This window comes from Ixodes scapularis, unplaced genomic scaffold, assembly GCF_016920785.2.
Source record: "Ixodes scapularis isolate PalLabHiFi unplaced genomic scaffold, ASM1692078v2 PGA_scaffold5__190_contigs__length_132052651, whole genome shotgun sequence".
Lineage (NCBI taxonomy): Eukaryota > Metazoa > Arthropoda > Arachnida > Ixodida > Ixodidae > Ixodes > Ixodes scapularis.
In genome coordinates this window covers 131,920,595-131,937,791 of record NW_024609880.1, presented here as the reverse complement: position 1 = coordinate 131,937,791, position 17,197 = coordinate 131,920,595, and positions in this window count along the sequence as shown.

Genomic DNA, 17,197 nt, shown 5'->3' with positions numbered 1-17,197 from the left:
TATTGAAGCATGGGTCGCTGCATGTAGCACCTGCCAGATACACCGGAAGTCACCAGCGAAGGAACCGATCCCAGTGTGGAATAGGCCAACCGAGCCGTGGGACACTGTTCACCTGGACTTTGCAGGTCCCGTCGAGGGTCATGTGTTTCTGGTTGTGGTGGACGCGTTCACGAAGTGGCTGGAAGTGCGCGTGGTCCGCAACATGACGTCGGCCGCCATCATTAAAGAGTTACGGACCATTTTTGCAACGTTTGGACTACCAAGGAAGATTGTGTCGGACAATGGCGCGGCGCTAGTTTCCGACGAGATGAAAACATTTTACCGAAACAACGGGATCATCGCTGTAACTAGTGCGCCGTACCATCCCGCCACTAATGGCCAGGCGGAGCGCATGGTACAGGAGCTGAAACTTGCACTCGGGAAGAAGGGAAAGGAAGAGCTGAATTGTGCGTTGGCCAGGTTTTTATTCAAACAGCACACTACCATTCACGTTGCAACGGGAAAAACGCCAGCATGGTTGCTTTATGGCAGGGAACTTCCATCAGCTCTTGAACGATTAAAAACTGTACTTTCTGAAGAGCCAGTCCGCACAGAAAGCTTCACAAACGCACGGGAACTGAGCGTGGGACAGTCTGTCTGGACTAAGAAGTTTCCACAAGGCAAAGGCTGGGTTCCTGGCGTACTCGAACGTCAGATGGGCCTCCGTTCATGGATGGTGAACACAGATGAAGGTTCGGTACGCCGGCATACCAACCATATACGTCAGCGATGTTCAGCAGCCAGCACCCAACAAGAAGCGAAGACTCCGTCTCCTGTGTGGGACCTCAAGATTGACCAGAGTCCAACTCCACCACGGGCACCATCTCCCGGCGAAGATACTCCAGCTCGAGCAGACGCATCACCCCAGCGAGACAGTAGCAGGCCGGCGGCGTTTCCTCGCGAACCAGCGTCAGCTCCTTCGACGGCAGACGCTGGCCCTTTCACTGGTACCCGGAGGGGCACTCGAGCGCGGCGACAACCGCAACGCTACGGGAGCAACGACTAGTTGGAGGGGGTGTTATGTAGCGGCTGGCAAGCTGGCGCCCATCGGCTCGTGACCATCGGCTGCACTCGCACCGAGCGCTCGAGAGCCGCGGGGCACGGGCAGACAACGCCAGGCTAGGAACGTTGCGCCAGGCTTAATCGGAGGCTCCATCAGAATAAATCGATTAGACAACCTTCGAAGGCTACATCTCGTATTTAACATCACGAACATTAATTGTGATTTTTTTCTAGATCATCTTAGCTTTCTGCTGTGACTGTCATCACAAATCAATGTTTTAGGAGCAGTGAAATCAAATGTTGAGTGCGCAAACAAAGCTGACGTGGAAACCATCATCAAAGTATGGCTGCGCCACGCTGGAGAGAAACTGAAAAAGCTGCAGTCAAAGGCCGCAAATGTTCGACATGATGGTAAGTTTCTCACATAACCCGTTTTTATTATTAATGCTTATGGAATTGGTTTTTTTCTGCAGATCCCGCTCACTATTTGGACTAGTGCTGGCCAAGATGCGAAGCCAGACTGCACGTCTGGTGCAGACATTGAAAAAAGTCATGTATAACATTTGCTCTGCAATAAAGTATTTCTTGAACAGTTACCTTTGTTTGCAATAATGAAGGGCACGATCATGCTCATAGTTACAGGCTAAGAACAGAGCGCAAAGAAATACGCAGAGGAGAAAGCCGACAGGATGCTGGAGGGGAGAGGTTTTTTTCTCTCCTTTTCAGCATTCCGCCAGCTTTCTTCCTCCTTTCCCTTGCCCTATGTTCTTAGCCTCTCACTGACTAGTGATCTAGAATTAGTGTGTGAATTTCACTTTAAAATAGTGCACAACAAAGCATTTTTTTTTCCTGCAGGCAGCTCTTGCAGGCATCTTCAGGTTCAAAATCCAGTTGGAGAAAACCTAGAAACAATAAAAATGAAAGCATCCTAACAGCTCAGTGAACAGCTGCACCTGTAGTGCATTGTCCTAAAAATGTACTAAAAAAATCCTTGGCTGCCCTCCTGAGGACGTTCTGAGGATGTCCTGAGGCCGGACAATAGGACGTTTTTAGGATGTTTCCAGGATCATTTGAGGACATCCTCAGGACATCATAATGTCCTCAAAAGGCTGTCCTGAGGACATCCTGGGGATGTCCAAGTGTTGTCTGGGGTACTTCAGGTAGGGGTGGTTCTCATTTGAACCCGTTCGCATTTCTACCTTCTCGTTTTTACCTTCTCATTTGAACCCAGCGCAAAACGACTTTCGCGTTTCTCCCTTTCTCATTTAAACCGTTCTCAAAACAAACTTTCGGGTTTTGACCCTTCTTAAAACGACTTTCCTCATTTCAACCTTTCTCATTTCAAATTTTCTCTAAACATACTTTCTGGTTTTGACCATTGTCAGAAAGACTTTTCTCATTTTAACCTCTCTCATTTGGAACCCAAATTAATCCAACATCATGATCTTGCAATCTTTCTGCGGTATTTATGGCGAATTCGGGTAATTAATTGCCTTCGAGCCCTTGCCTGTGGCACCAGCGACCAAAACGCGCCAGCGGCGCATCACGTGACCCTCTTCACCCGAATGCAAAGCACAATGAACTGGCGTTTTTTTTTTTTACTGGGTCGCGAGTGAGCTCTGTTAACTTCTTCTTCGATCATTCTATGGTACCATGAGTACGCTGCATACGCCAACAACATAAATTACAACTCTTTGAGGTGTGTGTAAACAGAAGCGGCCTCACAAAAGTTTTCAAAATATTGCATTACTACAGTCTGTACAGCTGACAGAATATTAAAATATAAAATTAATGAAAGGGCAGATGTATAATTCAGTGTGGTGCTGCCCGCACGCGCGTCAATTTTCAATTAAATTTATTTGGATTTTCCATTAACTGTTGCCACGGAGGCTTGCCAGCGTCGCTTTCCATATTCTGTTTACTGTTAGTAGAGAGTTTTAGTAGATCGTTCCCATGACTCCGATAACGATACCCGATACTCCGCCACCGCCTCCCTTGCGCATGCATAGTATCGTTATCGGGGCTATCGGAACGATCTACTAAAACTCTCTAGTACCTTGTTTGGAATCCTCAGTCTTCTCATTGCACCCACCCTCCTTGAAATTGTAATGCGTGTTCAAGTTTCAAACTGCATCACTATCCATACTTTTTTTTTTCAGCGGAGTAATACCTTGTTATTACAGAGTTGTAAATTAAAGTGATGTATGATGCAGCCCGTGTCTCATAGCAAACATACCTTGCTCAGGCTGGATAAATTCTTCCAAAAATGTTGACTTTCTTTGAAACATAAATTATCTTTCTCTTCGTTGTTTTTGCTATCTTGTCTCAGAGCACAAAAGGGTGCCTGTCTCGATAGCTTCGTTTGCCACTCGAACCCGCTATTTGCCGCCTCAGCGAGCATTGTTTCGTTTGGTTCCCTATCCCGATTCGGATGTGACGATACCGGATACAGTCTGGTAGACAAGCTGCCCGACCTCTTGGAGCTCGGGAAAACTTCTGCTGGTAAATTGTCGGTACACGCCTGAGAAGCGCAACCCGAAAAGCTTGCACCCACCAGCCTCTGACCACGCGAACGCCCTTGCCGAAGATATGGGAAAACTTTTTTTCAGGGAAAATGACCACCCGAATTGGCCATTACAGGCAATAACACACGACTAGCACAATGATCCATTCGCTCCACACGACGACATCTTAACGACATACAACGACAGAAGAGAAATTAAGTACCGAATCTGCGCTGGCACTTTTGAAACCACGTCACCATGTGACCACGTAGCTACGTCAACAGACTCGGGGTGGCACGCAGGCATAAGGAAAATTGTTTCCTGTGCTACACAAGAGATGGTGCCGCTTCGCTTCATCTTCAACCTTCATCTTCAACTGTTTTTCCTTCTTTCTATACCTCACTATGGTGTTCAAATGACAGCGGGTTCAAATGAGAAAGGGTCGAAACGCGAAAGGTAAAAATGCGAAGGGCGTTTTGCGAATGGGTTCAAATGAGACGGGTATAAATAAGAAAGGGTCGAACCGCGAAAGGTTAAAACGAGAAGGGCGTTTTGCGAATGGGTTCAAACGAGAAGGGTTCAAATAAGAATGGGTTGTTTCGAGACACCCTCAGGTAGAGCGTCCCGACCTGGGTGCGTCCTAACTTCGGTGGCAACTCGCGGCGCGTCCGCCTGGGAGACGGGGGTTGGCATTCCTGAAACTCCCTTCTACCGTATACGTTTCGGCGCCAAAATGGCCGATTAAAGCCAAAGCAGAACAGACACACGCTGTCGAAAATCGATAGGCTCAAACCAGCACACGCGGTCGTGCAGTTATCTGAGTGGCCGCTGCGGGAGGAATGGTGGCGCTGCGATCGCAATTAGTTTGGTTTTCGAGTACAGATCGGTACCGCTTTTTCAGAGCAAGCTCTTTAGCAGTTTCCCGACTTGTTCTAGAAACGTTGGTCGGTGCGGACCACGTAGCGGACCCCCTGCAGACTGAGTGGCTTCTCTGTGGACCCTGTAGTGGACTCCCTGTAGACCTTGTATGGCTTTTCTGCAGACCCCATGAGGACCCTGTGTAGACCTTGTATGGCGTCCCTATGGACTCCCTAGGGATTCTTTGTAGACTTCGTACGGGTTTTCTGCAGGCACCCTATAGACACCGTAAAGATCCTGTGTAGACACCCTATAGAGTCCCTATGGACTCTATATGGTGTCTTACCATGGAGAGAGTATAGGATGACCACACATCTTCCATAGAATAGGACGTCCATAGAGCGTCCGTTGGCCAATATTCTATAGGGAAGCCATAGGATGACTTCACGGAGGCAACAGCGGTCGTGGTCTGCCTATTGTTCTGCTTATGGACGCTGCTCTATAGAACGTCCTAGAAGTGTCCATACATATTTTTGTAAGCTTTCCGAGCTTCTAAGCGCAAGCCCATCCGCCGACCGAGCTGGTTGAATTATCCTGGAACGTGGGGAGGAAACAGCGAAGGTATCTGGAGCGCTTCTGTTGGTCGTGCCCCACAGGGTTGCCATGCTCGAGCCTCTACGAAACACCGGCTCGCTCGGACCAGCGTCTCGGCTGCGAGAAAAGAACGCCTGCCACTCGCGTGAGACCTGACGTGCCACCGCCCATGAGCTCGTTAGGGCAGTGCTTTCTTGGATCTGAGTTGCAACGCTGATCGACCGGCCCTGCTGCCCCCTTTGGATCTCACGCATCAAGCACGGGAGGCTGCGGTGCGGCACCAGTCGCATCGCCTGGACCTCACGATTCGCAGACTCCTCACAAGCAAGCGGCACGAGCCGAGCCTGCACGAACCAGTAAGAAAGGGTAAGAGCACAGGCGAGCTGGCGAAGAACTTCCATCGTAAACCGTGGACACGGAAAAATAAAAAAAACCGACAAAACAACAACTAGTCTCAAACACAGCTTCTAGTTTATTTGAACACCTCCGCTCTTATATATACAGCACAACCCTCCTCTCCAAGGTCGAAACACCTCCTCTCCACTCCATCAACGACATCTCAAACTGAACCAATGACACATGCTACCTCCCTTCCTTTCATACCAACCAAAAACTGACCCAGGGGACCTCTTTTCAAATCTATGATAACAGGCACTCAAACAAACCCTGCTAAAGTTAAAAACGCACCCCCCCCCCCCCAAAAAAAAAAAAAAAAAAAAATTGAAAAACACATGGGGTTGTTGTTGGTTTTTTTTTTTTTTTTTTTTTTTTTTTTTCGGAAACGATTAGTTACAAAACTAATGTGCTTGAAACCACCAGAAAAATTTTTGATCAGGACAAGAAAAAAGTTTTCATTGATGAATCAATAAGGAAAGTGTCAAGGATAGTGAATCAGACTTTTTCGAGGGACGAGGTATCCTGTAAGATGTTCAGGGATCTAAAGAAGGACCTAGAACAGAAAGAGCTTACTTTTCTTCAGACGGACAAATCAGGGAGGTTTGCTGTCCTAGGGAATGACATGGAGAGGAGGGTTGTGGTGTATATATAAGAGCAGAGGTGTTCAAATAAACTAGAAGCTGTGTTTGAGACTAGTTGTTGTTTTATTTTTTTTTATTTTTCCGTGTCTCCGGTTTACGATAGAAACGAACCAGTAGAGAGTTGGAGTAGATGAGGTTACTATTGGTAGCTCGCGCCGCCACTTGGATGTGCGCTCTCGAGCCCGTAGAGGGCCTTGGAAAAGGATACCCCTGTTACACGTGCACACTTAACCGCGGTTAACTCAGCTGCTGTTACGCGGCACCACTGATACAGCACTATACTCTCGGACAGCTATTCCGTAAGAAACGAAGAGCGCGCGTGCACTAGAGTGCCTCAACGTATACTTCTGTTTAGGGTGATGCCATCGTTTGTAGTACCCGATGCCGACGGCACGCGCTCACGTGCTAAAAAAAAATGGAATTTACCAGGCATATGCGAGAAAACATAACGAGTGACAATGCTGGAATTGTGTTGACGCAGTTCGTTAACATCATAAAAATGACCATGAATCATTTATGAGTGCAAAAAGGAATTAGAGTACACGTGTGAATATCTGGTTAAACATAAGAAGTTCGTAAATACCACGTAATCGAGTAAATTTGTTTATTTATTTATCATTTGTTTATTTAACAATACCGCAGACCCCAGAGGGGTCTAAGCAGAAGAGCTATCGTAATCGACAAAACAAGCACTCTCTCACACCTGTATAGCAAAGTAAATAGGTGTGCCTCGTTGATGCATTTGTTTAAGCACGCGTCATGTTAATGCCTCTCGCACTGGGTTCATCTTAGGTGCGGTAAGTTTCTTCGAAAATAGTGTTCTTTATTTCAACTCTAGTATCTACTATAGCCATTATAGGATACCGGGCGGATCAAGAGTGGACCTTCTAAAGTGGTGAGACAATTAAGCAGTAAAGCAAAGATAGTCTTCGCTTTACTTGTAGCAAATAGCATGTGGCGTGCATAACCTTCTATATCCTCCCAATTCTAACCAATAGCGCTGTACGAGAATTTCGTGATTTTAGCAGATTAATGGTCTACCCGAACTACCAAATTAGTAATCTTCAGAACTCTCTTTTGTAACTTTATTACAAGTTCGACGTATGCTTTTGTACCTCCATGAATTTTAATACTTATAAGCAATGTACAATCGAAAAATGCTAAAATGCAAGTTCTCAGGGCTTCCAAAATACTTGGTTCTTTATAGTTTCAGATAATCCACGAGCAAGAAAGATATTTGCACTAAACATCCAACTTTGGTTTTCCGTTAAAATCGCTATCTGGTTCCACCACCAGATATGAGGTCCAGTTGACCCGCTGGAGCTCAGTATTGTCGAATAGTGAACTGCGAGGTAAATTTGAACACCGTTTTTAGTTTTGGCAACATTTAAGTACTCTTTCTGTCAGTTGGCCATGCAGTTTGACAATTGACGTGAGGAGATAGTTTTATCGACTCCGGTCATATAACTGTTTATTAAAACCTCTCAAGTTTGCCGTCTTTTTAGTTAAGATGTCTGACTACCGGTGTCCAAGGCCTTCTTTATGTCTAAAAAAACTACTTTACCGTTAATATTACGAGTCCCTTTATAACTCCAGGAAAACAGTCAATCATACAACAGATTTCTGAAAGTCACGTTGGTTAGCTGACTGAAAGGGCATTGATTTTATTATAAAAATGACCAAAAAAAGTTGATTTATTACTTTCTTCGAAAGCGAGTTCACGCAACTAGAAATCGAGAGTTTCCGATAGCGTATGTGTGGGCGACTAGAGTTAAGGCATGTTGCCGAGTCAAATGCCTCGTTGAATGGCGTGGCCAAGTTGAGGCTAGCGTTTCAGTAATAGTTTTCAAAAGCGAAGAAGGAATTTCTATACCTCTCATACCAACAGCTTTACCTCGTATCCCTAGAGGGTATTGTTTCCGGTACCAGAGCTCATTCGCATTTGACGTATACCCGAACGCAAGTTGTCTCGGTGGTCATGGAACACAGGAACCAGCTTTTTATGCGAAGAAAAGAGTTATTTTATTTGGAGCTTATTGGAGTTATCGGCGCGGTTATAGTACGTTTTCTTTATGCAGCGAGGAAGGGTTTACTAATATTCCTCCCCTTAATGCTGCTTCCCTACGTTATCAATCGTGCATTTTTATCGTGCTCAGTGCAGCCGGAGTGATCCAGGAACGAACTGGCTGTGCGAGGGAAATTTCTACAGCGTTCCCGGCGGTCGAAATGTAGCTCTCCCTACGACGAGCTGTGAGGCAAGGCTCGACGCACGGCCGCCAAGGAGCAGCTCCCGACAAGATGAAGCTTCGCCCCCGCGCGGAAAAGCACGGGGTGTTGCCAACAGCTCTCCGAGGGCAAACAAAAAGGAAGCAAAGTGGCAATATGGCCAAATATCGAGCTAGGTCACGTGACTGCCCTGGGCGTCAGCTGGCCCAAATTGGCTCGCTGTGACGCGAGTGGCTGTCGTCCGGGGGCCCCGCCCACGATCGATGGCCCCAATCCGCGCAGGCAGCGCCTCCTCTCGCCAGATCCCTCTCCGCGTTCGCGAAGAGGCGAGGGCGAAGCAACATGGCTGCCGTGCACCTTGCGCCTTCTTTGGCCGACGCGTAATTTAATTAAATCTCGCCTTCCCCGAACGGTGAGTAAACGGCAGCACTCGTTCATTGGGAGGAGGAAAGGAAGCTGCACACCAGAGGCTTCTACGTTCACCCTATTTTTAAAGACGTTTTCGCATCTACCACTCGAATGACGATGCCCTCGATGGAGGTTTTCGAGCGGAACAAAAAAGCTTCACAAAAACATCGCAGTAGAAAACACATATCGCAACAATGTTAAAAAAGCAACGCAACTTTTCTTCTTTTTTTTTTCTTTTTCACGTTGCGCAAACATTGTTTAGAACGAATCCCTGACGCGAATGACCTGTGAAACGTGCGTTCGTTTTTCACCATATTCGGTAGATGTCGAAGAAAATATTGAAGGAAAACGAGCAGCGTTCACCCCCTCAACTCGCAGCCAGAACGAGTGGCCACGTGATCTGGAGCCGATTCTATGCCGCCAATGTCGATCATAGCCACGCGCTGGAGTCGGCAAAGCACAGGACACGCGCTGAGTTCCCGACAGGGTTCGGCTGTGGTCGTCACTGCGGCGATTGAACACAAACCACTACACGAATGCTGAGCTATTGGTGATCACAAGCCCGAATCGCGTGCTCACGCAATGCTCGGCTCCGATCTATGTAAAAGAGTGGATTGCTGGACTAGTTGGTTCCTAAACGTCATTATTAAAAAAAAGAAAAAACAGCGCAAAAGGACGGGGCAAAAGTAGAACGAACACACAGGACGGACGCTGAAGGAAAACTGAATGTTTATTGGAAATTTCCCGGGCGCGCAGTGTCCCGCACATGCACGTGCTCATCTGATCGCATATCTTGCGGGGCCATACAAGGAGTAAAATCGGCCCCAGATAAATTCGAACGTTGGCTCGTGTCAACCAACTGCGTCACACGCAAAGACGTAACCAGGTGGGTGACGAAACGCGTGTAAAATATGGGTATTCGCTGTTAATGAATTGCAGTTCCCGGCTGCTCGTCAAATGTACGGACGCGACAGCTGCAGCGATCTACAGGGTGATTCAAGGAGACGCCAGGCTCTTTAAATCAACCGCAAAATTCGGTTTCTTAACCTATCGCGCTACGACTTTGTGCAGCGTTGCCCACAGATGGTACATTTTTTTTTGTAAAATTTGCAAAGAGCGAACTTACCTGAGGAAAAAGTAAAGAAAGAAAAAGACTTAGCTCCTATGGAAACGCAGCGACGCCACCGGTCTTCAAACAACACGGCGCCGTTTCGCACGGGAGACAAGAGATGGCGCAACGAACGCCGCCAACGAACGAGCATACGGCGCCGAGAGCCGGCGTCTTTAGCAGACAATCTTTTCGACTCAAAAGCGGCGCGAGTTCCGCAGGCGGCGACAGTCGCAGAAACAAAAACAGGCGCGATAACAACAAGGAACTGCAGTTCTTCGTCTGCTAAAGACGCCGGTTCTCGGCGTCGTATGCTCGTTCGTTGGCGGCAGTTGGCGTCGCGACCGCTTGCGCCATCTCTTGTCTCCCGTGCGAAACGGTGCCGTGTTGTTTGACGACCGATGGCGTCGCTGCGTTTCCATAGAAGCTAAGCCTTTTTCTTTCTTTACTTTTTCCTCAGGTAAGTTCGCTCTTTGCAAATTTTACAAAAAAAAAAATGTACCATCTGTGGGCAACGCTGCACAAAGTCGTAGTGCGATAGGTTAAGAAACCGAATTTTGCGGTAGATTTAAAGAGCCTGGCGTCTCCTTGAATCACCCTGTAGTTCGCCGGCCAGCATGAGGGCCGCTTTCTCGCTCTCCGGCTTTTCTCTGCTCCGTCCTGCCACCTGGATGTTGTCCAGTAAGGGGCAGCAACCACAATCCTTGCCATGTATTGGCGAAGGAGACCCATAGCCGTTGTTGCGCTAAGCCGCGTGCTGTCGCGGTTTGTCATTTGAACAACGACCGGTCTGGTCTATGTACACTCGACCGCAGCTCAGAGCAATCCTGTACACAATTTCAGTGGCGTAGAATATATACAAAGTGCTTAATCTGCTTCTTGTCACATTTCTTTTTTTTTATAGGTTAGTCTCGTTCCCGCTCAACATCGCGCACATTTTTGATAGTTTGCAGTTAGACAAGTAATCATAATCACTTCTTAGGCAGGTACCGTGCGCATTATCTCTAGGATGTTGTCTATCCAATTTCCAAAACTTTTCTGATGTGTGGAAAAGACTATTTTCTACTACGTTTAACTTCGCACACTCGTCACGAATAAATAACTTTTTAACAAGAAACTGATAAATGCTGAACTTGGCGCAACAGATTTGCGATCTATTTATTTTGAACATTTAGTTACCACGCGTTTCTTTTCTTTCTATAGTATATTAGATCTTTGGAGTACCACGAAGGGTATTTTCTAGGTTCCAATGATCGTTTTGGAATACATTTTTTAATTCTATCTCTCACGACCGCACTAAACGACCTCGCCCCTGAGTGGACAGAATCGTCCTTTCAAATGAAGGACCAGTCGCTGTCTTAAAAAAAACCTTTAAAGACCAAGATGATTGCCCGGTTTGAAAGTGTAATACGTACGCTTTGGCCGAGCTACAGATCTCAACCAAGAAATTTCTGTTACCGAAAAATAAATGATGAAACTCTATGCACTTTTCAAGCGCTCGTTGAGCGACTTGACTGGACAAGCATCTACTTAGAACAGAGTGCTGAATCTGCCTTTCGAAAATTTTCAGAAGAATTCAGAAAAATATATGACCTCGCCTTCCCTGTAGTAAAATCGAGAACGGTGAAATCAAAATTCCGCAAGCCATGGCTGAATGATGAACTATACGAGAGAATTAGAATAAAAAACAATATGTACCATGCTTTTGTGAAATCCCGTGACAAAAACTTGGTAACTGAATTCAAACAAGTTAGGAATAAACTAAACTCAGACTTGAAAAATGCAAAATCGGAGTATTTTCTACGCAAATTCGAAGGCAACTACGATAACCCTAGAAAGCTATGGGACATGGTAAATAACCTTACAAACAAAGATACAAGTGTGTATAGTGCGCATACAATATCCGTTGACGGTAGAAATGTAGCTGGCGAAGAACTTGCAAATATCATGAATGAACATTTTATAAATATTGGTGCACCGCGGGAACAAGATACTGACTGTGAATCCGGTGGTGCAGCTAAGACATCAAATATATCAAGCTCTATAATGCTTGCACCCACATCCCCGAATGAAATAAGTAATTCGATTAAACAAATTAAGACGAGTGTAGCAGCTGGGATAGATGAAATCAAGCCCTTACCAATTAAAGTTGCGTCCAATGTATAATAAGCCCGATCTTGTCACATATCATAAACATCATGCTGCAGACAGGCATTTTCCCAGATTGTCTCAAAATTGCAAAGGTTAGCATGGTGTATAAGGGCGGAAATAAAAATGACCTGAAAAACTACAGACCAATATCGGTGCTGCCAATATTTTCTAAAATATTTGAAGGTGTGATAAACATTAGATTGCAAAAGTTTTTTACCAAGCAGAATGTAATCACAGAGTCCCAATACGGTTTCCAAAAAGAAAAATCAACTGAATTAGCACTTACGGATATAAAAAACAGAATTATAACAAACATTGAAAATAGATTATGCACGCTCGGATTATTTCTCGATCTAAGTAAGGCATTTGATTCTATACAGCATAATATTTTACTCTCAAAACTTCAGTCTTATGGCGTACGAGGAATGACATCGAACTTAATTGAATCTTACCTTCGAAACCGTAAACAGTTTGTTTCTGTCGATAAAATTAGATCCCAGGAATTAGAAATCAAACATGGCGTACCACAAGGTTCTATATTAGGCCCGCTACTCTTCCTCGTGTATATAAATGACATAACTGATATTCCCAATTCTCCTCACCTCGTAATGTATGCTGACGATACAAATGTCTTCTCCACTAGCAATACAAAAGCATCCTTACAACAACAGGCTAATGAGTACCTCGTGAAACTATCAAAATGGTTGGAAGACAACGAACTCAAACTTAATGCAGAAAAAACAAAATATATAATATTTAGACCCATAAACAAACGTGACAATACCCAAATACATTTACGATTCAATGGCCTCCCAATGGCTCAAGTAGAAGAACAAAAGTTTCTTGGAGTCTGGTTCAATGAAGAACTAACCTGGACAACTCACATTAACAAGTTAAGGGGGGAATTATCAAGAGTGGTCGGATGCATGTATAAAATAGCAAACTTAATACCTAATTGGCTTACCAAAAACTTATATTACTCCCTGTTTTACTCGAGGCTCAGTTATGGAATTATGGTATGGGGAACAACCACGTCCACAAACTATGGTAAACTGATCATACTTCAAAAAAAGGTTCTGCGAATTTTGGAAAACTACCGTGGCAATATTCGCGAATATCATAGCAGTCCTTATTTTACTAAGCATAACATACTCAAAGCAAATCAAATCTACTATTTCAAACTTATGCAGACAATACACAAAAATAAACTCTACCGAGTGGATGAATCTGCTTCACAAGTTTATCTATTGAGAAATAGTAAACGTAGAACTTCTAAGGTTCGTACAAACTATGAAAAACAGAAAATTGATTATCAGATTCCTGCATTACTAAATACTATGGAAGATTACACTGATTTTACAGGGTCATTTTATAAATACAAGAAAGAGGCTAAACAAATTCTTATAGACAAAGACATCTGTTACGCGTAGCAGAAATGTTTTGTTCTTGTTTTTTTTTTTTTTTTTTGTTAGCTTGGGGTCCACCACTGGACATGTGCATACTAAAACTCCCGAATATTCTTTCTTTATTTTGTGGTATGAAATTAAATGTTTGTTTAATGCGTTGCATGAAATGTATTTTACGTACGCAGGCATGTATAATTAGGCAGAAAAGAATGCTACAATGCTGTATACCGTGCCACCTTTTGCACTTCTGTAAACTGTGGGGGGTAGAGGCCCAGTCAGGCAGAAATGCCTCACTACCTCCCTACCGGGCTTGGCCCGTGAAAATCCCAATAAACTTTCAAACTTTCAAACTTCAAACTTATCATGGAAAGCAACAATAAAGGGTGGGTGATAACCTTAACACATGAAACATCTGCAAGCGTGAGGCCGATGGTCGGCACATTCGAAAGAAAAAGATCAAGGACGTTCGCAACGCTGTTATTAAACTTGTTTATTTGACTAAGACCACTAAAATGTATAAAACTCAATAGGTGAGATGATTGGCTCGCTGTCAAAGTATTTCGACTATTAACAAATCCAGACGGCCAGTCAGCACCAGGTAGGTGAAAATCACCACAAATATGCACCCTGAATTTTGTTTTCAGTGTATCAAAGTGATCCTTAAAAATTCGATTATTGACAATAGGAGGTAAATAATAATTCCCGATCAGGTAGTGGCAACCATATTTCGAAAGCAGCTTTATCCAAAGGGCTTCTGAATAGGTTTCAAGGTCACGTCTTCGATGGGATGGTAACTGACTGATTGACGGCGATTAATACACCGCCTCCGAATTTCTGACGAGTTAAAATAGTCACGGTCGCGACGAAGTATAGGAAAAATAATCTGCACTTTAAATGTTAAGCCAGGTTTCAGACAAACAAATCATGAAATGTGTCCGCCACGAGTGTATCATTCATCTGGGCACTTTCAGCTGTGCTCGTATACGTCGAACCTTCCAAAGAACGGGTGAAAAATGCAAGGCCCCACTTGAGGTCTGTCAATGACCTCGAATAAGTCCTGATTCACCTCGACATGGAAGGAAAAGCGCATACTTGGTTATCAGTTTAAGGACCGGGTTTCCCTTCAGCAAAGACTCGACGAGTCAGAGAACGTCGGAAGCTGTCGTGTCTGGAGCCAGACGCGTCAATAGGAGTGCTTGTTTGGGCGAGTGGGTTTGACATCTTCTTGTGCGCAGCAAGGACAAAAGTAGAGAACACAACAAGGCGCCATGTGAACTATGTACCTTTAGTGCTCCCTCCCACATTCCGGCTTGCTATCGTGTTGTAGAGGAGTCCATCGACAAGTTTCGAGTGGTAGCCTTTCAAAATGAGCTAGGGATGTCAAGCAGCGGTTTTTTTAGAATTACTTATCTTCGAACAACTTTTATTCAGTGGGGGGCTAGCCTTACTTGCAGAAACAGGGCATATGCATCGGCTCGTGTATCGCGCCTGTTCTAAGCAGTATATATTTAGCACAACTTGGCAATACTTTTAACAGCGGGCTTTAGGAATCAAAGATAAAAAAGTTTTTAGGTACGTAGTTGATTTTTTTTTAATCGCATCTGACACAAACGCTTTTGAAGCAGAGGCTGTCAAAACCCTGACCACTTTTAAGGAATGTTTTGGCCCACTCGAGGTCACGGCTCGAGGTCACGCATGAGATACCTGTGGACAACACTATTCGCTTTCTTGACATCAGATTTTTATTTCTCGACGACCACATCTGTTGGTGTGATGAGCCCCGTGGGAATAAGCCGTTACTTCCCTTTCATTCAGCCCACTCCAAGCTAGTCAAAAGAAGTATTGTTAACCTGTGTTTCACCAATGCACTAAAAAAGTCCTGCGAGTGTTTGATCCCCAGTGGTTTTGATCAGCAAGTTTTGCGCTTGCTCGCAGTTGGGTACCCGAAACACGTTCTTGTTGCGGTCGCAGAGGGCCTTCTAAGAAAGCGCTGTCTCCTGGAGAACAATGGGAGCCAGCTGGGAAAACAAAAAGGAAAAGTTGTTGTGATACCGTATATACACCGAGTGTCGCACAATTCAAAGAAAGTAGCAACGCGATCCAATGTAAAGGTAGTGTTTTCTGCGCCCAATAACCTCATGGACCTGTGCAAACTATCAAAGCCTGGCGTGCGTGCCAAACAGGGATGTGAAAAGAAGCACAGAAAGAAATGTGTCGACTGTACAGATGGTGTGGTTTCTCGCATTCCGTTGTCCTGTGGGAGGTACGTCGGGCAGACGGGGCGCTGCCTAAATGATCGGCTTCGCGAGCACAATAACAACGTGCAAAAAAAGAACGGTGGCTTTTTTGACTTGCATTGCAGGACATGCGGTTGTACCCCACTGTTGGATGGATGCGTAGACATTGGGAAATGCAAGTGAGCGTTAACACGCGAAATCGTAGAAGCCGAGCACATTGATTATTTAGGAGACACGTGTGTTGCTGTGCCGTCGATTGGGTTATCGGAGAAGGGATTGTTTTTCCTGAGAACGAGAGAGCGTTATTTTCCAATTATGCTCCGTGATGGTGGTTTTCCTTCGCTTTTCTCGTTTTGTTGTCATTGTGACGATGGTTGAGACAATAGATACCGGAACACGTATCCAATAAAATTCAGTTGAAAGTTGCGCCTTGTTGTGCCCTGTTTTCTGCTTTTGTCCTCGTCCTTGCTGCGCACAAGACTGTATAAGGCGTCAATAGCTTGGCCGTAACGTCATTCGCAGCCATGGCGGCGTTTTGGGAGGAGAGTATGATTGGGGCCTGACAGGGGGCTCCGCATCCTCAGATCAGGCTCCTACCTAACGTCTCCGAAGAACGGCGATCTTGATGCTGTAGATTGCGCGTTGCGGAAGCATTGTCAGCGTTCTTGTTGTGCCCTGTTTTCTGCTTTTGTCCTCGTCCTTGCTGCGCACAAGACTGTATAAGGCGTCAATAGCTTGGCCGTAACGTCATTCGCAGCCATGGCGGCGTTTTGGGAGGAGAGTATGATTGGGGCCTGACAGGGGGCTCCGCATCCTCAGATCAGGCTCCTACCTAACGTCTCCGAAGAACGGCGATCTTGATGCTGTAGATTGCGCGTTGCGGAAGCATTGTCAGCGTTCTCCGCCAAGTCCCATTCAGGACTAAGTAACTCCACGAGCGAGACATAAACCGCCGCGAACTGGCGCTGCTTCTTAGAGGCCGATGACGTGGAGGCATTCCAACGGAGCTTCATGGACATTCTTGTCAACTATTAATTAGCATTAAAATTTGATTCTTTTTTACTTTTCTGCCGGCAGCCCGGACACACTATAGTCCTGACCAGTGTTTCTGGGCTGCCGCCACAACCTAGACCACATCTAAGCAAAGAAATAAGAATAAACAATTTCGTTTCCGTACCCGTTTAACGCCCATGTAATTTACGGTGAAGGCAGATAGAGTTCGGAAACGCGAGCTCAAAAACCGCGAGCTTCACCGGGCTTTTCCGCATAAACAACGTGCCCCGCGTGCTTGCTTTTTTCTTTCTTCTTTCGCAACATTTACGTAGGGTTTAGAGAAGGTCAAAGGCAGCACGGTTTGTCGCCTGGAGACAGAGAAGCGCTTTGACTATGCATCCCCGCGCCATAGAGTTCCCCCTGTCCACAAAGAAAGCGGCTCAGGAAACGTGGCCGAGGCAGGCGCAGCACGTGGTCCCCTTGCCCCGTGATAAATGCGACCGAGGCAAACACGGCGCCCGCCGCCACCACCCTGGCCCCGCGCAAACATGTCAGCCAGTCGCCGAACACGACCGCGGCCCGGCCGCCGCCACTCCATCCTTCGCGAATCAAGAGCTCAGTTCTGGGCCCCGGT